Below are 18,297 nucleotides of genomic sequence, written 5' to 3'. Positions count from 1 at the left end.
TTTCAAAGCACTGAAAGAAAAACAAACAAACAAAAAACACCACCCAAGAATGCTGTATCTAGCAAAGTTATCCTTGAAATATGAAGGAAAGATAGTCTTTTCCAGGCAAACAAAAGCTTAGAGAATTAGCCACCACTAGATCCATTTTATGAAATGTTAAAGGGAGTTCTTCAATCTGGTGAAAAGAAACAACAATGTGAAGAAAATGCACAAAACAATGAAGGTGTAAAAACTACTGGTAAATTAAGTACATAGACAAATCCAGAATACCCTAATACTGTAATTGTGGTGTGCAATCCACTAGTAACACTTGTATCTCTAGTATGAAGCTCAAAAGACAAACCTATCAAAAGTAATAATAGCTACAGCAACCTTTTAAGAGATGGGTGATATAAAAATGTATGAATGGAGAAAATTAAAAGTCAAAATGTGGGGGAATAAAATTACAGTGTAAATTATTTTTTCCCCTTAGTTTTGCTTTCTATATTCTTTGTGATCCAAGATAAGTTGCCACTTCTTTAAAATAATGTGTTGTATCTTTAGGGTTTTTTTTTTTTTTTTTTTTTTTTTTTGTAAGCCTTATGGTAGCCACCTTGCAAAAACCTGTAACAGATTCACTAAAAACAAAAAGCAATGACCAGAGAAAAATAAAAACATACTAACAGAGAAAATTACTTTACCATAAAATAAGACAAAAAGAAAGAAAGGAGTTATAAAACCACAAGAAAACAAACAACAAATGACAGTAGTAAGTCATTACTTATCAATAACAACACTAAATGTAAATGGACTCCATTCTCCAATGAAAAGGCATAGAATGGCTGAATAAAGAAAGAAACAAAACTCAACTAATAACTGCCTAAAGAATACTCAACTTCAGTTATAAAAACACAAGTAGATTCATAGTGAGGGGATGAGAAAAGGTATTATATGCAACTAGAAACCAAAAACGAGCAGAAGTAGCTGTACGTATTTTAGACAAAAAAGACTACAAATCAAAGACCATAAAAAGAGACCAAGAAGATCACTTTATAATGATAAAGAGGTCAATTATAAATATCTATGAATCTAACACAGGAGCTCTCAAGTATATAAAGCAAACATTAATAGAGCAAAAGAAAGTGTCAGAGTGCAATACAATAATAGTAGAGTACTTTAACTCCCCACTCTTAATAATGAACAGATCACCTAGACAGAAAATTAACAAAGAAAAATTAAAGTTCAACTATATGCTAAACCTAATAGGCTTAACTGACATTTACAGACCATTTCACTCAACTGCTGCAGAATATACCCTCTTTTCATCAGCACATGGAACATGCTACAAAGTAGATCATATCTTAGGCCATAAAACAAGTCTGAATACATTTTTAAAAGTAGAAATCATGTCAAGTAACTTTTTGACTACAATTGAATAACATTGGAAATGAGTAACAGGAGGAACCTCTGACTTCATGAACACATGGAAATTAAACAGCATCTCCTGAACAAACAATGAGGAATGAAAAAAAATTAAGACAGTTAAAACATTTCTTAAAACAAATAAAAATGGAAATAACGCATACCAAAATCTGTAGGGTACAGCAGAAGCAGTACTAAGAGGGAAGTTTATGGCAATAAACATCTGCATCAAAAAAGTAGAGAATTCAAAAACACAACCTAAAGATATACCTCAAAGGACTAGAAGACCAAGAACAAACTAAACACAACATTGAGACACATCTAGTGTTAGATCAGTAGTAGTACAGGATTATTGTAAACTCTAATCCATAGTTTACATTTCAAACTAGCTAGAAGGAAATAATTTGAATATTTCTAGCATTAAGAAAACACAGATATTTAAGGTGATGGATACCCAAGTACACGCATTTGATCTTTACAAATTACATAAATGTATTAATTTATTACATATACTTTGAAACTAGGTATGCCTATTATGCATAAGTTTTTCAAAAAAGAAAAGAAAAATTACTAATTGTAATTAGTATGTATGAAATGGGATTTCAGAAATTTCATGCAACCAAATTTCATGCAACCAAAATAAAATATAGAAATAATTAGGTGACAAAACGATATAAGGTTTAAAATCTTTACTGTAAGTGGCAGCATGAGAGGTCTAAACCAGCACTACCCAAACTTACTGATCCGCAGATGACACTTTGAATAGCGTGAGTCTAAAAAAATGCAACAACCTAGATAAGATTAAAAAATCACCTCGTTTCTTTATTTTAAGTTGGTTTCTGATAGATGTATACAACTTTTTATCCAACAATTACAATGTGCAAAGTTATCTTAAGAAAACAGTGACAAGTCAGTGGAAACTTTTATGAAACAAAACCCAGAATTATAGTTTATATTATGCTAATCTTGTAAGTAACATAGTCCAAGGAAAGGAGAGGAAAGAAACTCTGAGGGATCATTTTCCAGGACAAAGAAACACAGTGGGAGACCTCAATGGATACATTTTTCACATAATTTTATGTGTCAATTTTCCTGAGCCATGGTTCAGATTTTTCTGTGAGGTTGTTTTTTGGACAAGATGAACATTTGAATCATGGAATTTGAGTAAGAAAGATTGCTCTCCATAATGCAGACAAGTATAATTTAATCCAATTCATTGAAAATCTGAATGCAACAGAAAACTGATCTCCTTCTAGCAAGAAAAATTCTCCAGCAGATGGCCTTCGGATTTGAAACACATCAGCTATTCCTTGTGTCAGGAAGTGCCAGATCACCCTGCAGATTTTAGGTTCACCAGCCTCTATAATCACATGAGTCAATTCCTTAAATAAATATATCTGTATATAGACATTTATATCCTATATATTTGTTTCTCTGGAGAACCGTGACTGATATATCCGTAATTAAAATTCTTCTCTATTTACAAGATATGGGTAGATTAAGCATAATGTAAAAGTCATTTAAATCATATGTTTTACCTGTTCAGAAGGCATATGGCAAAAACAAAGCTTAGAGTCAGAAAAAGACACATTAATTAGAGGAAAGAAGCAATTCTTGAGGCTAAAATTAAAAATCATACATCCTTCATGTGGGTTATATGCTTATTTCTTTAGGACAATGATAGTGACTCGCTTTTATTTAAGAACATATCTAATAAGTGTTGGATCATGAGGCATAGTACTCTCTCATTATGTTGGGGATCACTGATTCTTGTTATAGACATTGTAATCTATCATGGTATTCATTAATGATGTAAAATAATATTGTCAGTGAAAAATCTAAAATTACAATGTACATGACTAATGAAGGCAGTAAGGCTATTCTGGAACCATTCAGTAACCAGATTAGTCTTTGAAAACTGAAGGCTTGATTCTTCAATAATTTTAATGAGAGGATCTTAAGTTCTAAAGGAGCTTTAAAGGTTACCTGGTACAGCATTTCAACTGGTACTTGAGTCTCCTCTATGACATTTCTCCTAAACTCTGCTTGTCCATGCTTATTGACAATAGCCACCCTACAGGAAATCTGCTAATATATTAAAACGTGTCTCCCTTTCTCCATTTACCCTACTTTTCTTCTTTTGGGACTTATAAAGTAAACATTTTCCTTATTTCAGTAGTTCAAATATTTGAAGACAGTCTGAAAAAGATCAGAAGTCATAAAGCAGGCAAGTATTTCCACCTTTCCATTATCTAAAATAACTATCTTAATATGGCCTTATAGATTGTGGACTTCTCTCTTATTCTAGACTTTATAACAGAGTAGTTCAATGAATGTTTTTCTGATAGTGAAACTTGTTTTTTTTATTGAGTGGGATGATGTATACAAAACTTTTGGTATTATGGATATGGCATTGTAGTTAATGATGGCAGATACAGGACAGTGTATGGGAGAAAGGCAGATCCTTCTGAGAAATACAAGCTACCTTATTTAAAACTCAGAAGGACGTCGTTGTTAACATTTCATTCCTCAGAAGAAATTTTCTGTTGGTTGAAATCTGTTGTTAAATAACATACAGAGTAGTATATTACATGTGCTTAAGATAATACCTCTAATTGTATTTAACTGTAAATAAATGTGCCAAATGTTCTCTAAATTAACTCAGAATAAAAGCATGCCTCCCCCTGAATGAGCTGAAATAGATAAGGGAAATTGTAAGTTTTTCTTGGTTGGTTTCAACTCATAAATTCAAGAATAGAATAGTATTAGACATTTTACCAGACTATATCTTACTTTCCTTTAAACAAGACTGAACCTTATTTTTTAAATTTTTATTTAATATTTCAAGTGTGTTCATATTCTAAGATATAAATGTAGCTAGACAAGTCACAGCTGCAGCAGTCAAAAGTCAGATAACATTTATTAAAAATATTGTGATTGAGTTATTTATATATTTACAAAAAGAAGAGGAGATAAATAACAAGATTACAGGCTACAGAATTGTGGTAATATTATGAAAATCCCCAGGGAACAACTGAACAGACAGTGAAACATCTTCACACCTGTCACTGAGACAGCCACTCAATTTAGTGCATACGTATGTGCAAAATTTATGAAATAAAGTGCACTTAGCCAATATGCAACAGATTGTACCACAAGGAAAATTACCTAAACAAATAAAATGACTCTTTAAAAGTTAATTAGTTTAAATAAAATTATTTTTTCTCTCCAAAGCTGATGTCTCTTAATTAATGTAACTACCACTTTACTAGCTACATTACAGGAATCTCATGAAAAACGAATAGCTGGGTACATTTGAGGGATAAAGAGGAAAATATTTAATATGATCATCTTAAATGTCAAAGCCTTATTAAGTTCTAAAGGCAATAGTCACAGGGTACAACAAAAAGGCTTGATAAGGGTCAAGAAACTGGTATTTCTACTTTTATTAAATGAGACGTTTTGATTCCATGAATGATATTTTTTTCTTATTTTTCTTCCAGAAGGAATGAACTAAACAAGATTGACTTTGCCCATTTTATAGATGAAAAAACCCATACAAATCACATGAAATAAAGCAATGTAGGTAAGGTATAGCCATGAGAAGAGCTATCATAGGCTTTGTGAGTTTCTATAGTAAGAATATTACGGTTGGATGAAAACAAAAATATTCTTCACCCTTTCCCTTACCAGTCAACAATCCTGCCTAGTATTGTTTATGTCTTCATGTTTCTTTTTAAAAAATAAATTAATAAACAGGCTTCTTCATCCATCCATACTGCATTGTTATGATGTAGTAACAACAACAACAACAACAAAAACCCACAAAAACCCCAAGAGAGTTATAAAGAAAAGAAAAAGCAGGAGCTGCACATGGAGACTGAGCATTTGGAGGGAACAGAAGTATCATGTGACAGAAGTTTCACACATCTCCAAGACCTCTTCCCAATGTCTTACCTGCATTGATGAGGTTAGATGACAGAAGAGAACAGAAAGATCATATTCCATAAACACTTAGAGTGTAAACATAATTTTGATAGACATTCAGCTGTTTTCATAAACATATTCTCTCTCCTTTAGAAGCATAATTATGCATGTTTATAGCTTAATTGCAGACTTTATTATATTTTTATTAAGCAGTAAATAAAAAAATACAGTGAAATTAAGATTCATGTAGATAAGTATTTTGCAGAGAAATTAACTCTGATCTGGACTTTCAATTAGAGAGGGTATTCATGGACATGAGAGTGAAGAGCATTCTGGAAAGAAGGGCCAGCATGATCAAAGGCATATAGACTAAGGATAAAAAGGACTACTTGTAAAAGGAAAAAAAGTGAGAAGGAAGGGAAGTTAGTATTTACTGAATGCCTAGAATGTTCCAAAAATTATCATAGTTGCTTCCATGTGTTATATAACTGAATAATCACAAAAACTTTGTTAACATTTCGTTATCCTCCATTACAGTGAAGACAATTGTACACCAGTGAGTTACTTAATATCCATATTTTGAAGATAAGAAGTATTGACTATTTAGAGAACAGTCTGTGCCACAGGAATTTACAATATACATGTCAATGTAGAAAGAAGCTAAAAATGTTTACTAAGTTATAGAAGCCATTGATTGCTGTATTCAATCTCTATGGCTGTGTAATAAATTATCACAAATGTAGTGCTGAAGACCACACACATTTATTGTCTCACAATTTCTGTGGGTCAGGAGCCTGGGCACAGCTTGACTGACTTATCTGTCTAGGGTCTCAACAGCCATGATCAAGGTTTCAGTCAGTTGCATTCTTATCTGGAGGCTCAATTGGGGAAGAACTCAGTGTCCTGCTCACATAGTTGTTGGTACTATTCAGTTTCTTACAGCTCTTAAAACTGAACATCAGTTGCTTTTGCTGACTATTGGCTAGAAGCCACCCTGAGCTCCTAGTGCCCACCCTCAACTTCTAGAGACCCAACACAAGTCCTTGCCATATGGGTGTTCCTACTATGACCATTTACTTCACTGGACACCAGAAAGAATCTCTAGAGTTATTATACTAGCAAAACATTACATAATCATGAAAAAAACTGGTCATGATCTTTGACATCTATCATTGTTTGGGAGCAAGTTACAGATGCTGCTCACATTTAAGAGAAGGGAATAACATATGCATGAGCACCAATTGGTAGAGATAAAGTAAGGGACACCCTAGTGTCTGTCTGCCATGATTACCATCACAGTAAAACTAAGATTGACTCTAGTAAAATATAAATGTATCAAAGATTTTTGAGTAAGGGAGTGAAGTAATCAGAACTCTGCTGAAAGAAGAACAAAATTAGAGTTTGCTTCTAAATAGAAATAGGAAGATTAAAGAAATAAAACTTAAAAGCACTGTCTTTATTGCCTTCACAATATTAGGCCATAACTCATGGGGTGATCCCAAATCTATTCTCTTCTGGCCATTTGCAATTTGAGGGGCACCATACATTGTCTATGTGATGCCCACTCTAATGTGAAGAATTAACACCATCTCCTTCCAGTGTGTCTCAATAGCAATAAATAACAAGAGTAAGAAAGGCAATAAAGAAAAATAGTATGCTCCCTTGAGAGACTCCTGGTTGCTAAGATGCGTGATACCTTGAGAATTCTGCATTGTTTAAATTTTGCACAGTGGTTTAGTTTGCAAACTTGTCTGTGGGGTTAAATATGACCCAAAGAAAACAGCAACTTACAGAGAAAGTGACATGAAATTTAACCAGGGGAAAAGCACAAATAAAGTCTATGACTAGGTTTCCCAGGCAAAAGAATAAAGTGTTTAAATTTACCAGAAGAAGACACAGAGTGAAATCAGCTAAGGAACCGATTAACCTAATCATAAACCAAGCATGTGGCAACTATACTGATAATTGCACTCCAGTGAGTCACTTATAATGCCATTACAGTGCACATTAGTCACCCTGCTGCCCTACTTGCCCAAAATATACTGCACATTGCCAGTTTAACAGCTGTTCTCTGCTTTGTGGAAGTTATAAATGTTGTGGAAACAAAGAAGAATAAAATATATACTTTCTTGCATTTTGCTAGCCTGACTGGTTGTAGCAGCTCAGTATTTTCTCTCATAAATAAATATAGCTCCATGGAGAGCCTCAATTTTTACAGATGTTCAGAATTTTTTAGAAAAAAAAAAATGCTTTCAAACACTAATTTGATTATTTTGGTTGCTATTACCCAGTGTAATCATGCAGTGGCAGGAAGTATAGCGAGACTAATGGGAACAGGTCTTTAATGGAAACGATGTTGGACCACTAAAGTCACCTCCATCTTGGGGGATGTTTCTTAGTGAAGTTGCTGACATGAAATAAAACAATTATCTAGAATCCTCAGAAAGATGATATAAAGGCCTACATAATTCTGCAGGTGTGAAATAACTATGAAATGCAATCTCCATCTGAGATGAGAACCAAGTTTTGAACATAAAAGTTCATTCAACCAATGTTACTTGTGATCCCAACTATTACAATACATGGGAGTTTCAAATTAATAAAACAATTAAACATGGTCTTTGTTCTCAAGAACTTATAATTTAGTGGCAATGATAAACATGCAAATAAATTATGAAAACGTAGTTATATTTCTATGAAGGATGCACATAGTTCAGCAAAGTCAATTCGGCCTGCTATCAATAGGAAAATTTCAGAAAACAGTTGATATTTCAACTGGATTTGAAGGAAAAATATGGGTTTGACAGAATAGGAAAGAAAGAAAAAAGAAAGGTAACATTTCTCACGCTGTTTGGGACATGGAAAAAGATACTCATTTATATAATCTCATTTAATTCTTGTATCAGATTGTCAATGCCTGCCCTAACTCATCCCTTAGGTTTTTCTTGGTTAACTGCCAATTGCCAGTTTCTGCGTATCTATGCCTGAAGCTTTTATTCTATAACCAAGAAAGGCAGTTATTTCTCCTTATTTTAAGGGAATGAAAGCTAAAAGGAGTAGATCTAAAACTGAAAACACTTGGGAGATAGTATAGAAATATGTCAGCTCCCTGTTCTCCAGGTGGTATAATTGCAAGGGTTACTTTTTTCACAAAATCTATACTAGTTTCTGTTGCTACTCGAACTAAAAAGCATACTAAGTAGTTAAAAGGAAAAAAAAAAAAAGCACACACTGATTACTGATTATCTTACAGTTCTGGAATTCAGAAGTCCAAAACAGGTCTTACTGAACTCAGTTCAAGGTGTTAGTAGAGCTACATCTCTTCTGATTGCTTTGAAGGAGAATTATTTCCTTATTTTTTCTTGCTTCTAGAGGCTGCCCACATTCCTTGACTCATGTCCACATCATTTCTACCTCTGCTTCTATCATAAGCACATACACACGCACACAAAATATACACACATATATATGTATGGATATAGATATTAATGAATACATACATGTATGTATACATACAAAGGTACACACACACACATACACGTATATATATAAAACATGTGGGGTGGGAGAGTTAAGTTGCCCAGTGTGGACTCAATTCCCGGATCTCAGGCAATCCTCTTGCCTTCCAAGTAGTTGGGACTACAGGCATGCACCAGTATGCCTGGCTCTATCATCATATTATCATATTTACAAACATTTTCCTGCTGGACTAAGCCCACTGTACTGGTATCAAACCACTGGTTTTGCAGGGGTTTTTTTTTGTTCGTTTCTTTTTTTTTTTTGAGATGGAGTCTCAGTCTGTCGCCCAGGCTGGAGTGCAGTGGCGCGATCTCGGCTCATTGCAAGCTCCGCCTCCCGGGTTCACGCCATTCTCCTGCCTCAGCCTCCCGAGTAGCTGGGACTACAGGCGCGCACCACCACGCCCTGCTAATTCTTTGTATTTTTAGTAGAGACGGGGTTTCACCGTGTTAGCCAGGATGGTTTCGATCTCCTGACCTCGTGATCCGCCCATCTCAGCCTCCCAAAGTGCTGGGATTACAGGCGTGAGCCACCACGCCAGGCCAATATTGCAGTTCTTACAAGCAGCCTTTCTTTCCTTGTGTGGTTTTCTTCCCTTTTTTTTTCCCTTGTGGTGTTTCTGACACTTTTCCCAAAAACATTAGCTATTTGTACTGAAATAAATATTACAACTAGAAAAATCCGAACTGAGTCAGAACCTATGTTGCAAGCATTGTAGATATTTTTGTAATGATAGGGAAATAAAATGAAGAAAGACTAAATAGCTTCTTCAAATTTTCATAGTTAAAAACTATGACGCTTACTTTAAGGCATTTACTTCATGTAAGTAAGTGAGTTCAGTAAGACCTGTTTTGGACTTCTGAATTCCAGAATTGTAAGATAATCAGTGTGTGTGTGTGTGTGTGTTTTTTTTTTTTTTCTAGCTACTTAGTATGCTTTTTAGTTCAAGCAGCAACAGGAACTAGTATAGATTTTGTGAAAAAAGTAACCCTTGCAATTATACCACCTGGAGAACAGGGAGCTGACATATTTCTGTACTATCTCCCAAGTGTTTTATATATATATATATATATATATGAGAGATATATATCTCTCATATATATAAGATATATATATAAACTGTGATATATATGCATGTGTGTATATATGTATAAACTGTGATATATATGTCTCTCTCCTCTCTCTCTCTCTCTCTCTCTATATATATATATATATATATATATATATATCACGGTTTCTTTATCCACTCATTGATTGATGGGCATTTGGGCTGGTTCCATATTTCTGCAACTGCAAGTTGTGCTGCTATGATTATGTGTGTGCAAGTATCTTCTTCATATAATGACTTCTTTTCCTCTGGGTAGATACCCAATAGTGGGACTGCTGGATCAAATGGTAGTTCTACTTTCAGTTCTTTAAGGAATCTCCACACTGTTTTCCATAGTGGTTGTGTTAGTTTACATTCCCACCAGCAGTGTAGAAGTATTACCTGATCACCACATCCATGCCAACATCTACTGCTTTTTTATTTTTTGATCAAGGTCATTCTTGCAGGAATAAGGTGGTATCACATTGTGGTTTTGATTTGCATTTCCCTGATCATTAGTGATGTTGAGCATTTTTTCACATTTCTGTTGGTGATTTGTATATCTTCTTTTGAGAATTGTCTATTCATGCCCTTAGCCTACTTTTTGATGGGATTGCTTGTTTTTTTTTTCTTGCTTATTTATTTGTGTTTGTTGTAGATTCTGGATGTTAGTCCTTTGTTGGATGATAGACAGCAAAGACTTTCCCCACTCTGTGGGTTGTCTGTTTACTCTTTAATTTAATTAAGTCTCAGCTATTTATCTTTGCTTTTATTGCATTCGCTTTTTGGTTCTTGGTCATGAAACCCTTGCCTAAGCCAATGTCAAGAGGGGGTTTCCAATGTTGTCTTCTAAAATTTTTATAGTTTCAGGTCTTAGATTTAAGTTCTTAATCAATCTTGAGTTGATTTTTGTATAAGGTGAGAGATGAGGATCCAGTTTCATTCTCCTACATGTGGATAGCCAATTATCCCAGCACGATTTGTTGAAAAGGGTGTCCTTTCCCCATTTTGTTTTTGTTTGCTTTGTTGAAGATCAGTTGGCTGTAAGTATTTGGATTTATTTCTGGGTTCTCCATTCTGTTCCATTGGTCTATGTACCTATTTTTATACCAGTACCACGCTGTTTTGGTGACTATGGCCTTGGAGTACAGTTTGAAATCAGGTAGTGTTGATATCTGCAGATTTGTTCTTTTTGCTTAGTCTTGCTTTGGCTATATGGGCTCTTTTTTGGTTTTATATGAATTTTAGAATTGTTTTTCCTAATTCTGTGAAGAATGATGATGGTACTTTGATGGGGATTTCATTGAATGTACAAATTGCTTTTGGCAATATGGTCATTTCCACAATATTGATTCTACCCATTTATGAACATGGGTTGTGTTTCCATTTGCTTGTGTCATCTAGATTTTTATCAGCAGTGTTTTGTAGTTTTCCATGTAGAGGTTTTTGCCTCATTGGTTAGGTATATGCCTAAGTTTTTTTGTTTGTTTGTTTGTTTGTTTGTTTTGCAGCTATTGTAAAAGGGGTTGAGTTCTTGATTTTATACTCTGCTCAGTCACTGTTCATGTATAGAAGAGTTACTGATTTATGTACATTAATCTTGTATCCAGAAACACTGCTGAATTCTTTGATCAATTCTAGGAGTTTTCTGGAAGAGGCTTTAGGATTTTTGAGGCAACCGATCATATCGTGAGCAAACAGCGACAGTTTGAGTTCTTACCAATTTGGATGCCCTTTATTTCTTTTTCTTATCTGGTTGCTCTGGCTAGGACTTCCAGTACTATGTTGAAGAGGAGTCTGAGAGTGGGCATCCTTGTCTTGTTCCAGTTCTGGAGGGAATTATTTCAACATTTCCCCATTCAGTATTCTGTTGGCTGTGGGTTTGTCATAGATGATTTTTATTTCATTGAGGTATGTGCCTTGTATGCCGATTTTGCTAAGAGTTTTAATCATAAAGGGACGCTGGATTTTTTCGAATGCTTTTTCAGCATCTATTGAGATGATCATGTGATTTTTGTTTTTAATTCAGTTTTTGTGGTGTACCACATTTATTGACTTGAGTATGTTAAACCATCCCTGCATCCCTGTTATGAAACCCACTTGATCATGGTGGATTATTTTTTTGATACACTGTTGAATTAGGTTAACTAGTATTTTGTTAAGGATTTTAGCATCTGTGTTCATCAAGGATATCAGTCTGTAGACTGGGAGGCTAGGCCCATCTGTCCTCTTCATGTTTTTCTGCCTGCTTTATATTTGCTGGCAGCTTATTAGATGGTGCCCATAAGATTAAGGGTGGATCTGCCTTTCTCAGCCCACTGACTCAAATGTTAAAAGCTTTTGGCAACACCCTCACAGACACACCCAGGATCAATATTGCATCCTTCAATCCAATCAAATTGACACTCATTATTAACCATCACAAGTTCCATAAAAGCTAAAATAGCAAAATTAGAAATTAAACTGTGAAACTCATTTTACTTCAGTTTCTGCATTGCAAAACACATGTGTTATGGTATAGTAAAAAACCAAACAAACAAAAAGATAACTTTGGATTGGAATATTTGAAGATGAGTTTCTTTCCCTGAGTCGTGACTTAAGATCACATTCATGTTATTGACTTTATGATATATTTTTCTCTACATAATATTTTTCTGCAATACACACATGTAGCCATTCCACCTTTCTATGTAGCACTTGAAGCAACCTGTACATCTCTTGAACTTTTTTTTTTTTTTTTTTTGAGATGGAGTCTCACTCTGCCCCCAGGCTGGAGTGCAGTGGTGCCATCGGCTCACTGCAACCTCTGCCTCCAGGGTTCAAGCAATTCTCTGCCTCAGCCTCCCGACTAGCTGGGATTGTAGGCACCCTCCACTATGCCCATCTAAGTTTTGTATTTTTAGTAGAGATGGGGTTTCACCATGTTGGCCAAGCTGGTCTTGAACTCCTGACCTTGTGATCCACCCACCTCGGCTTCCCAAAGTGCTGGGATTACAGACGTGAGCCACCATGCCCGGCCTGAACTTCTTTTTTCTTTACTATAGGCTTTTAAAATGTGTCTCACCAGGTTGTGTGACCAACTCCTTCTTGACTCACAAATCTGTTTCAATGAAATTCTTACCTTTTTCTTACTTTACAAACACGTTGATGTCTAGAATTTTGTTTCCAAGAATGCGTAACTTTATAAAATGTGTAGACTGTGTCAACAAATCTGCCTTAGATACCGTGTATAAGAGACTACAGTTACCTATGTGATACCAAAGCCTTATAAAACAGAAATATCAAGGCACTAGAGAGGGCAACCCAGTATTGAAGGGTACAGTTTCAGTTTCTAGCTAGGTCAGAATCTAGTTATATTAGTTCATGTTTACAATGTTTTGATCTTTTAGAGGTGTGGTATGATGTGTCAGGCATGGGGACTGAGAATGTCATAGATTTTGACTTATAATCCCTCTATCTCTAATGCTCCATAATGCTTCACCTCTATCTAATTCTGAGTCTGAATATCTGTTCCTCATACTTCTTTTACCCACTTCTCCCATTATCACTGTTCAACTGTCCTGTGCCATATGGGACTGAAGTAAAATTATTTTGAAACTAGGCTCAAGAAAGAGAAAAGTTATCATTGTAAACCAACATACTTACTGTTATTAGACTTGGGGTGGGAGAAATGTGTATATATATGTATATGTGTGTATCATATCTCTATATCTATGTGCATAAATCTGTATTTATCTAATCTCTTTCTATTTCTCTATTGAGAGAGAGTGTGTGTGAAGAAAGAAAAAGAGACAGTGAAAGAGAAGAGACCTACTATTTGATAGCATAATAAGGTAACTATAGTCAATAATAATGTAATTGTATATTTTAAGATAGCTTAAGGGATGTAATTGAATTGTTTTAACTCAAAGGATTAATGCTTGAGAAGACAAATACTCCATTATCCATGATGTGTGCTTATTTCACATTGGATGCCTGTGTCATGTACCTCATAAATATATACATCTATTATGTACCCACAAAACTTGTTTAAAATAATTTTCAAAAATTTTTTAAAAAGATAACTGGAGGCAAATAATCCCCCCCCCCCGACATATACACACACAAAAGGTGCTTAAACTGTAGCTTCACCTATGATATGTGATTGAGTTATGAGGTAGAGTACAACAAAAACAATAAAGTTCACTCTGTAACATGTCTCTGAACCCAAAGTTGCCTCCCATTCAACAACTGCAAATATGTTCACAAGTTAAAGAGGACAGGTACTCTAAATACTACATACTGGGTTTTTTCTCTTTCAACTTTTAAGTTCTGGGGTACATGAGCAGAATGTTCACATTTGTTACATAGGGGAATGTGTGCCATAGTGGTTTGCTGCACAGACCAACCAATCATCTAGGTATTAAGCCGAGCATCCATCAGCTATTTTTCCTGTTGCTCTCCTGCCTCCCACCCCCACCCTCCCCAACAGGCCGCAGTGTGTGTTGTCCCACCATGTGTCTATGTGTTCTTATTATTCATCTTCCACCTGTAAGTGACAGCATCTGGTGTTTGGTTTTCTGTTCTTGTGTTAGTTTGCTGAGGATAACAGTTGATACTACATAGTTTTAATCAGATTTGCAGTCCTCAGGAACAATGCTAACGTCCTTCTGTCTATAGCCATTCAAAGACTTGAGTGGGATGAAGGGTGGGAGTGATTCAGAGTTTATGGTTTTAAACTGCATCTCTTACAGATGTTTGAGGTTTGGGTGGAGAAATCAGGGGAAAAAAGAATGAGAGAAAGACATAGATGGAGCTAAGTTTCATTCAAAATGTGAGGGGAAATGGTCTACTTTAGCAAGATGACAGTATTTTGTTCACTGTTTATCAAGAAACTTGTGTTATTTTTGGTGCTCCTTAACTGTTGGATTTTGAACTTTTAAAAAAAAAATAGAAATTTAAAAAATTTTCTTGATATTATCCTTGAAATTTTCTTTTCTTGATAGTATCTGCAGAACTTTTTTCTGTAAAGGTGTTTCTAAATATAGGGTAAAATTTTAAGCAAATATATCATTAAACAGCTTTTGTACCATGTTTTGACCACATTTGCACTGAATGAGATTTGGATTTATCTATGACCTCCCTTACTTTCACTGCCCCAGTCTTTTGAGAGATAATTGTAATTGTTATTTAAAATATCATAGTTAATACTATTGAGATTTTTTAGCCATTATAGCAAATTATAATTTACAAAACTATTTATGCATGTTATCGTATTTCATCTTCACTCAAGTTCATTGAGGTGGATAGAGACTATTATTTTCCTTTTACAGAAAAAATACCAGAGAATCAGAAAGATTAAATAACTCAGGTAAAATTTTCAGGGTCAGAATGAAGATCTCATAAGACAATTAGTGACCCTGAGACAATGAAAATGTGTTTTTGTGAAGAGTCGGAAAAATTTACATTAGGAGCCAGCTTTTGAAAGGTACTGACAGTGTGAGCTTGGCCAAATAATTAAGCCCTGTGAGCCTCAGTTTTATAGATTGCTAAATAGAAATAATAATAACTACCTTGTAGAAATGTTGTGAATGGAAGAATGCTATACTTAAAACAAATAGCAGAGGCCTGCCACCTATTATGTAACCAATGAATTGTAGTTTGTTTTCACCACTCCTCCTGTAGAACATATGCTAGTGTGTGTTTTCTTGACATTCAAAATTTTGCATGTTAGGCTGCTCAGTATGGAGCTCCATTTCCTCCCAACAACAAGGTTTGAATGAGATAAGCCTAGGGGAAAAGCTTTCAGCTTTGACAATTTTATAACAGAGGAACAACTCTTCTGAAAACATGCAGCTGAAAAATCTATAACTAGATGGCTGGGGTAAATTCTCAAAAAATGTTTAAGTGTCAAAAAGTACAACAGAGTAAAGAGCTATACTATGTCGTAGAAATATTACAGTCTCAGAAATTCTGATATTTCTTGATTCTGAAGGTGTTCACACAGATACCCAGAGTGGATCCAGTGAAGGGACTAAGCAGCAAGGTCCTTGGACCCACAATTGATGGAGAAACCATTCCCGTCCTGGGGCAGTGGCTGAGGTGACAGAAGCGATTATCCCAGCTTGGGGACTGAAAAAAGTAGAAACTCTTCCAACACCTTTAGTGTTTGCGGAAATGTGGAGCATACTCTTCAGTTTCTTTCCTTTTAATAAAAGCTAAAATACTTCATAGGCATTGTGTTTGATATATTTGAAAAGATAGCTATTTTCTTCCTTCCTTCCTATCTAAAAGAATTTTCACATATTGCCGAAACAGAATAAGGAAGTACATTGGACACAATAATACAAGTATTTCTCATTTTTAATTAATTAATTAATATTGAAAAGCTAACAAGGGAGGACTGAAGTAAACAGAAGTTGAATATTCAGTGAAAGGGAACCCTCAGTGACTCACACCACATAAACACAGTAAAAATTTTGAGCAGTAGATGCGCCACGGCTTCGGTAGCGACGGCAGCTCTACGAGGGCCTGAGCTGTGCAAGCACCTCCCCCAGGAGACCGTTGCAGTCGGCCAGCCCCCTTCTCCACGGTAACCACGTGCGACCAAAAGGCCGTGATCAAAAATGCGGACATGTCGGAAGAGATGCAACAGGACTCGGTGGAGTGCGCTACTCAGGCGCTGGAGAAATACAACATAGAGAAGGACATTGCGGCTCATATCAAGAAGGATTTGACAAGAAGTACAATCCCACCTGGCATTGCATCGTGGGAAGGAACTTCGGCAGTTACGTGACACATGAAACCAAACACTTCATCTACTTCTACCTGGGCCAAGTGGCCATTCTTCTGTTCAAATCCGGTTAAAAGCATGGACTGTGCCACACACCCAGTGATCCATCCAAAAACAAGGACTGCAGCCTAAATTCCAAATACCAGAGACTGAAATTTTCAGCCTTGCTAAGGGAACACCTCGATGTTTGAACCTTTGTTGTGTTTTGTACAGGGCATTCTCTGTACTAGTTTGTTGTGGTTATAAAACAATTAGCAGAATAGCCTACATTTGTATTTATTTTCTATTCCATACTTCTGCCCATGTTGTTTTCTCTCAGTCCATTCCTTTAAAAAATAAATCTGTTGCAGATGTGTAAAAAAAAAAAAAAAAAAAAAAAATTTTGAGCAGTAGCAGCCCAGATGCTCATGAAAAACAACAGAAGAAAAACCTGAAAGCAGCATCATTTTGACTTTACAAAAAAGTTTATCAGGTAGAATTGGCAGCCTTGGACTAAAAGGCACTGAATTAGTGTTCCCAGATCTTAGCTTGTATTCATTTATCTTAGAAAATAACAGAATTAAGAAAAAAAAAGAAAACTTTACTTTTCTGAAATATTTCCTTATGCATTCTCTTCTCTAGATACCATTTGACATACTACCATCCTATAATTCATTTGTACATTGAGTCTCCTTAATATCTTCACTTGGTATACATCTTGTGCCATTATTTAATTAAAGCATAATTATAAGACACTGACATAATAAAACATTCAAATGAATAGGCCATTCATTTCCAAATGAAAAGCATTTGGACTCAGCTGTGCAAGGGAAAGTAATCTCTTTCAATGAAAAGACCACAGGCTTGGGGAATAATAGTTATCTTCAGAAATGACATAAATACATCTGACTTTGAAAGGTTAGGAATATTCAGTCTCTCTCTCTCATTTACAGAAGGACAGAAATTTCTAATTATAAAGATAACGTAAATGTGCTTTGTTGACTTAAATAACAAGATAGTCAATATTTTTATATCTTTGAGAAATGACAAGACAGGCAATACAGAAGCAGGCAATAAAATTATGAAGGTAGAAGTGTTCTGTTGCAAAGATAGGGTTAGCAGTCAGCAAATATGTACCAGCAATCGAGGATTCCTATATATCTATATAGTTACAGATATATACACACACTAAACTAATCTTCTCTGTTTATATACAATTTTTTTGTGTCAGAAGCAGTTTCCAACACAATGGAATGGATACATGACAAAGTGCATAATAAAATTATACATGTTCCTCAGGTTTTGAGTAAGACTGTTAAGACATATATATTGTGCCTTTGGAAATGAAGAAAGAATTAGAGTTTTAAGACTATGGTTAGCAAGGATATTTCCGGGTTTGAAATTTAATCACATTCTTTGATGTTGGTCCTGGTTGGGTCCTAATCAGTCAAATTTTATGTGAAAGAGATCTATTTTATATAGATAGTTTCTAAGTAGTTTTTTTTTTAATAAAATGTATGCTGCAATTCAATATGATCATGAATGTGGTCATGGTCAATTATCTTTCCTATAAGGCAATTGTGAATTTCTGTTTTGAGAAGAGAAAGCTACC

General features: G+C 35.1%; 1 pseudogene across 1 annotated transcript; it reads left to right on the top strand.

The window, feature by feature from the left end:
* The first annotated feature begins 16,448 nt into the window (after nucleotides 1-16,448).
* Nucleotides 16,449-17,071, top strand: LOC101023451 (annotated as a pseudogene). The gene has a single exon (XR_160015.5). The product of XR_160015.5 is annotated as a dynein light chain 1, cytoplasmic-like (transcript).
* The last annotated feature ends 1,226 nt before the right edge of the window (nucleotides 17,072-18,297 follow it).

The sequence above is a fragment of the Papio anubis genome, chromosome 2 (genome assembly GCF_008728515.1).
Source record: "Papio anubis isolate 15944 chromosome 2, Panubis1.0, whole genome shotgun sequence".
Classification (NCBI taxonomy): domain Eukaryota; kingdom Metazoa; phylum Chordata; class Mammalia; order Primates; family Cercopithecidae; genus Papio; species Papio anubis.
Note: the sequence above shows the minus strand (reverse complement) of the source record. Positions and strands in the feature narration are given on the sequence as shown.